Source organism: Rana temporaria, chromosome 13, assembly GCF_905171775.1.
Source record: "Rana temporaria chromosome 13, aRanTem1.1, whole genome shotgun sequence".
NCBI classification, from domain to species: Eukaryota; Metazoa; Chordata; class Amphibia; order Anura; family Ranidae; genus Rana; species Rana temporaria.
In genome coordinates this window covers 117,482,418-117,489,530 of record NC_053501.1, presented here as the reverse complement: position 1 = coordinate 117,489,530, position 7,113 = coordinate 117,482,418, and the positions used below count along the sequence as shown (strand labels likewise).

The 7,113-nt window shown below is 47.8% G+C and overlaps 1 pseudogene; it reads right to left on the bottom strand.

Moving 5' to 3' along the window:
• Positions 1-4,656: 4,656 nt before the first annotated feature.
• Positions 4,657-4,779, bottom strand: LOC120921454 (annotated as a pseudogene).
• Between the last annotated feature and the right edge of the window lie 2,334 nt (positions 4,780-7,113).

The window sequence follows — 7,113 nt, the reverse complement described above, 5'->3', positions numbered from 1 at the left end:
GGGGGGGGGGGGGGGTAGTTGTAGAGCAGACTGTGCCTCGGTCCACACTGATAGATGATAGGGGAAGGGCCCCTATTGTAGTTTCCTCCTGATTCTTCTTACCCTCCCAGGCGGCAGCCCTAGATGGGCTCCCCAAATATTGACAGCCCCCGTCACTGACAATAAACCTTCTAGTGGCCAGACGTTCAAGACCCTGGCATAGGCCAACATTCCCCAGGAGCAGGCAGCAAATGATGGAAGGTATCCATCCATAAGCTAGGCTGTAGCCTACCCGGGTCATGGTTATTCTTATTTTCTACATCTGTTGGCCTTCCCCTAAGCCTGCGCCGGGCGCCGGGCGCCTACATTTCCCAGTGTGCATTGCCGCTAAGTACGCCACACGAGCCTATTGATTTTGACGTGGATGTAAACGACGTAAATCCCGATTCGCGGACGACTTACGCAAACAACGTAAAAAATTCGAATCTCGCGGTGGGAACGGCGGCCATACTTTAACATTGTTATTCCACCTAATAGGTGGAATAACTTTAGGCCTGCTAATGCCTTACGGAAGCGGCGTAAAACTACTGCGGCGGCCGGGCGTACGTTCGTGAATCGGCGTATCAACTCATTTACATATTCTATGCCGACCGCAATGGAAGCGCCACCTAGCGGCCATCCGAAAAATTGCAACCTAAGAGAGGACGGCGCAAGCCATCTTATCTTAGATATGTTTAAGCGTATCTCTGTTTGAGCATACGCTTAAACATAAGTCGGCGTTGATTCTGAGTTAGGTCGGCTCTACTGATAAGCCGGCCTAACTCTACCTGAATCTACCTATTAGAGCTCAGGCAGGTTACAGCCTACCTACGAGACTAAATTTGGGAAAGCTACTGGAACGGGTCTCTTCAAGAGCAAAAATGCACTTGATTCAACTTTACATACAGCTGGTTTACAGTTTTCAACTTAAGGCAACCCCAACTTTTTTGGCACTCAACTCTTCTCTTGGCGCCCTCTCCAGCTGGTGGCGCTCTAAGCAACCAGAAAGCTTTCCAGCGTCCAGAAACAGCCCCCCTTTGGCGGGCCGAGGCCAAAGAAATTATTCAGGTTTAATTCCCCGTCCTCTGGGAAGGGATCATTTAGCACCTCCACGTCTTGGGGTCTTGCCAGGCAAAGCCGTTTTGCACCTGTGCCTTACAGTTACAATTTTCGTAGCGTTTAATGATTATCGAGCCGTTAACGTTGGGATCCTCGCCATTAAAACGGATACATGTTCCGAGTTACTCTCGCCTTTTTTTTTTTTTTTTCTCAAAAACTATTTTGGAAGGTCATCCTGGCGGGAAAAAAAAAGACATCTCTGTTTTTTTCCTCTTTTTTTTCGGTTAAGCGACGGCGATTACACAAATTTGACGTCTCAGTGGATGTGAAAGTGGCACAATTAGCGCGGATGATAAACGTGGGAGGAAAACAAGAGTTTCGGTTATCTCAACGTCTGGCTGGAAATTTTTATTCCAATCCATTCCCCTTTAACAAAAAAAAAAACGCGGGGAGAGGGAGAGAGAGCGAGAGCGAGAGCGCGAGAGAGGGCGACGCCGAGCCGGAGAGACAAAGAAATTTCTGCTCGGTTGTCCAGGGCACGACTTCGTTTTGACATCTCCCAGTCAGACTTTTGTGTTCACCAATCACAACACGGCCGGCTCCGTCCAATCCCCGCGCTCGCTCGCCGTTCCAGACGGGTTTTTTTTTTTTTGCGCCGCTCTCGATGACAAAGGCTTTTAACAACAGTTTGTTTGCAACACTGATCTGTATTAACCTGCGAGGCCTGTAACAAGCTTGTAACAGATGACCCCCCCGGCCCTCCCTGCTTTCCAACCACCCCCTGTCCCCGTATGCACTCTGAAAACCAATCTCCCTCCGCAAGCGCGCCGCCACGCATGGGCATAGTTGAAGCTTTGCCGACTGCTTGAGAAGTTGATTTTAAAAACGAATGGACCAGACCAAGCAAAATACGGGGAGTGTAGCTTCTCGCTTTCCAAGATCCCAAGAGCAGGACAGTGGCCAAAGCGATACATGTGAAAAAAATACCGTTTAGGGCGGTCGGAGCGCAAAAAAAAAAAAAAATACCGCAAACGCCAAGGGGCTTAATATCAAGGCCACGGCACCGTCCTTAGTTCACCCCGCCATGTCTAGGTATCGCTGCTGACATGTGTTTCTTGTTAAGGGGAACGTCGGGGTGTGAGCTGGATTGCGGTTCCCCCATGGTAGAGAGTCTTGTACGAGCCAACGGGGTCGGTTTTGTAGGTGAGGGCCGGATGGGGGGGGGGGGGGTGTGGGAGTCTGGCCAATCCCTGCCGTCAAAATGGACGCTGGTGGGAATCCCCTTGTCCGTTTTGCTGGCTTTGGTCCTGGATGGATAGGACTGGCCCGGCGCCATGCAAAAAATCGGTTACATGAGTTGCGCTTTAGGGTCTGGGTTTGCGCTAACGCGTTTTCTTGTAATGGGGTGTTAAGGGACAATTGTCAATTGGCGTGTCCCATTTGGAGGGATTTTACCCCTCAAGCCTGTCCTGGTGTCACTGAGACCCAATCTCACCAATGGAACAACTGTAGGTGGCAGCAAAAAAACAAGGTTGGCCAGACCAGGTAACATTTTCCGATATTTGGTCGCGTCGCCGGGACATGGTCACCTAGAGCCCAGGGCAAACATACCCAACTGTGCCCCCCCCAAGATGTATGAGCATAGGTGTGCGCAGCCTGTTGCATTAGGGTGTGCACCCCAAAGCTCAAACACACACTACCGATCACTCACGATCTTCATTCAGAAAGGGAAGGGGCCAGTAAATTACATACTTTACTGACCCCTTCCCCTACTCATTCTAAAACATCCCCACAGCAACAGCCAGTGTTAGAGGAGAGGAGGGAAGCCAGAAGAGTTGTAGGGAGAAGGGTAGGAGCTAGGGCAGTAGGGGGAATTTGTGCTGCACAGGGTGATTAGGGTGTGCCTGGGCACACCCGGCACACCCTGTCCGCACACCTATGTGTATGAGCATTATATGTCAGCAAAACCCCCAAAAAAACCACAGCACTAATCTGCATGCTTCCCCCCTGCTGAAATCCCCCCTCTCAGCTTGTCTTTGCCCCACTATCCCCCAAATCCCTCTTCCCCCCAGCTCAAAAGCCTCCCCCTCCCACTTTTTTTTACCCCTCCTAGCACAAATCCTCTACCCCAAAAATGTTTCCTCCTAGTACACAGGTTCCCCACTCCACTTCAAATCCCCCCTCCCAGTACAAATTCCCCCCAAATCCCTCTAGTAGCACAAATCATTTCCCCCGCCATGTCTAGGTATCGCTGCTGACCACCACTCTTAGCACCCCCCCTCCTGCAAATTTCCCCTTCTAGAACAATACTTACCCTCCGCCTCCCCCATGAATTCCCCCTCCCAACACGAATAGCCATAAACCACCACTCTTAGCAACTCCCCCCCCCCAATTTTCCCCTTCTAGAACAATACTTAAAGCAATACTTTAAGCAAAGGGCCACATCTGGCCCCCGGGCCACAGTTTGGAGACAGTTTTTTTTTAAAGTCCTGCGAAAACTCAAAAACGTAACTCCTGGTGCAAAAAAAAGTGCACTCCCAAAGGGAGACCCCATGAGAGAGGGAGGACCACGCACCCCCCTCCCAAGATCTTTCAGGGAAGTCCTGAGGACCAGTTGTAGGCAACTCTCCATCCCTACCAGGAAGTTATCAGAACTTAGAGAGTTTAGCGAGAGCCTTGCCTACAGCTGGGGACAAGCCTTGTGCACAAGACCAGATTCAACCCAGGAGGTAAAAGGCCCTCCCAACAGATACTACACTTGACCTAAGCCAAAAGGCTGTTTGGAGACCTCAAAAAAAAAAGTGCACACCAAAAAGTGAGACACAAAAAGTGCACAGGGTGTACACATGGTCCTCCTTCGAAGAGAAGAGACCTTTGCCCTGATCCCCTGGGGGGTGTTAGGCTCAAGACGGAGACTGGAGTACTTCACATGGTCCATCTGGCCAGAACCAGATGGACCCCGTTGTCTGGGAGGTCTGCCGAAACAGACTGACTTAAGAACTAGGTGGGGCTCCCCCGAAGGGAGACCCTACGAGAGAGGGCGAACCAAGCCAGAAGGCCATGTCCACCACCTCCCAAGAAGTTCAGTGCAGGCCCAAGGACCTACATCTTACTGTACTAATCAAACATGAAATGTGTACAATACCCAACAAACCTAAAAAAAAGACATAAAATGACAGACACGAGAAACAACATAAAAGTGGGGAAAAGAGAAGTGGAGAAAGTGCTAAAGTGCCATTGTGCAGTACAACGGACGGCCTTCCGGCCAGGAATATGAGTTCCTCTGGTACTAGTCAAAAGGCCTGGCCAAAGATGCGGGTGTGAAAAACGTGTGATGGTGCAGTGACCTAGGTGCCATATCTCAAAGTGACCCTCACTTACAGTAAGATTATTGCACCTCTGGACTGCCACTCCAGGGGCACATGCACCACAGGCTTTTTTCGGGACCCGGCCTTCGGCCAGACTAGTGCAGCCCCCATGCCTACCAGGAGCACCCTTCTGGCTTTCTCGAGGGGGGGAACCTATTGCAGGCCTCCAAGTTCGTTAGGGCACTCGTTCCCACCGATACTAACCATCTAGGTAGATTTGCATAGCCACCATCCCAACCTCCACCATAGTCGGGGCAGTAACACAGCGCCTCCTCTTGGCAACTGATAAGAACAGATGCTACACTTGATCTTAGCCAAAAGGCTAAGAAGCAATGTGGAGACCTCTGGGCTAGATAATGCTAGATCTCCTTCAGACAGGAAATGAGGCGGGGCTATATCTGACTTTCTGCAGCTTCTAATGCACATTGCGATAAGCTTACAGTGTGCAGTGAAATCAGAGGAAGCAATTTCAGTACAGGGGAGGAGCCGATATAACTGTGCAAGAGAAGGTCAGATTTTGGTTCCCATGAGCTCAGGGCCCCCGGGGCAGTTGCCCCCCCCTTATTTAGTGACTTCCTAATATGCAGGTTAACTACTATAGGTAAGTTTTCTCCTTGTAAATATAAGAAGAGGAAGTCCGGGAGGTGAACCGGGATGGCCCTGGAGTGTAGAAAATGGATAAGTTTACTGCGTTAATGAAAAAAAAAAGTGAAGCAGCAACAGATGGCTTAGATTAGAGAGCAGATGCCGAGAAACATTACAGATCCTGCAGCATCCATCCGAGGATAGAAGTACATTCGTTCCATTCACCCACTAAACCATTTGTGTGGCTGTTATGAACAGCTGATATTCGGGGGTGGAGGTAGAGGTGGGGGGGCTTGGATCAGCTGTCATTTTTTATAAAGTGCAAAGTAACCGGCTGATTGGTCACTATGCACAGCTGCACCAGATTCGGTGTGCACCAGTTTTAGTAAATCTCCCCCAGGACTTGTATTTGAAGTGGGAATTCTAGGGTACTGTCCAAGATATGTAAGAAGCCTAAATAGGCTTTAACATCCCTCTCGCTTTGGACAAAATTTTGATGGACAATGGTTCTTTCTAACAAGAGCGATGGTTTTTAAAGTTTCTTCAGTGGTTGGCAGTTTTTATGTAGCAAATTGGCTAGCTTGGGCTCTAACCCTCCTCCTTATCCACTTTACGATTTGGACCAGCCATGGTGGAGGTAGAGCTTTTGATCAGAGTCAACTTTAGTCAGAAGCCATACAACCTACCAGTAGGTTTAGAAACTATGAGAAGAAGCCAGGGTTTTTTGGTCAAAACTCCATGCCAATAGTTTGTCAAGTGGAACTCAAGCCAAGAAGCCCAGTATAAGCTCAAAGTGATGAGCTAGTTTGAGGTTTAGGCATCTTCTCTCAAAACAGGTTTCCAATATTAGTTGTCCTTCTGTTACTTAGGCATTTCCGATAAGACAATGATTTTTAGGTTCATTGATTACTTAGCGCCCAGAAGCGATTCAGTTCGCATGCGCCGCGCTTTATAAGTTTTTCATTCATTCATTCATTCATTCAGACAGGGAGTCAATTAATTGTGTGGTGAAAGTTCTGGGATTTTCTGTTTATACCCAAAGTGGAGACATGAGTACTTGGTTGGGTTTATATTAGTGGTTAGGTAAAGCTGACCCTCAAATGTTCCTTTTCTCCATGAAGCCTTAAAAAAGTAAAGATTGTCTTTAGTGGTTGGGTAGAGTTGCCCTTTAAATGTTCCTTTTCTCCATGAAGCCTTCCAAAAGTAGAGATTCTCTTTAGTGGCTGGGTAGATTTGATCTTTAAATGTTCCTTTTCTCCACGAAGCCTTCGAAAGGTAGAGATTGTCTTTAGTGGTTGGGTAGAGTTGACTTTCTAATGTTCCTTTACTCCATGAAGCCTTTGAAAAGTAGACATATTCTTTAGTGGTTGGGTAGAGTTGACCTTCCAATGTTCCTTTTCTCAATGAAGCCTTCAAAAAGTAGAGCTTGTCTTTAGTGGTTAAGTAGAGTTGACCTTCAAAAGTTCCCTTTCTCCGTTAAACCTTCGAAAAGTAGAGATTGTCTTTAGTGGTTTGGTAGAGCTGGCACTCAAATGTTCCTTTTATCCATGAAGCCTTTGAAAAGTAGGAATAGCCAGTTGAAACAACTTAAGTGGCTCAGAATCATTTTGAGTGACTAGAAAACTTTGACTCGTTTGATAACCATTTGTTAGATAGAGCAAATGTTGGATCTTCAGTTTGGCCAGCATTAGATGGAGCAGGAAGGTCACATAGAGCAATTCATGGGAAGAGCAATTCATGGGATGAAGTTCAGATAGATATTTTAAGTATCTCAGCAAACCTCGAGGGGTTGGCTCCCAACATCGCTATTCTCCATTCTTTAGGATGACCTCAGATGAAGTGGTCTTTTCCCTCCTAACCCTACAGCCAAATCTTGGTCCCCCACATTGGAGACAGAGCTTCAGTTTAAAATCAGCTTTAGTTAGAAGTCGTACAAGCTACCAGTGTGTTTATAAACTATGAGAAAGAGCTGGCGTTTTTGGTCAAAATCATGGGGAGACCATATAATTTCGATGTCAATAGTGTGTCAAGTGAAACTCACGCCCAAGAACCTACTACAAGCTCAAAGTGATGAGGTAGTTTG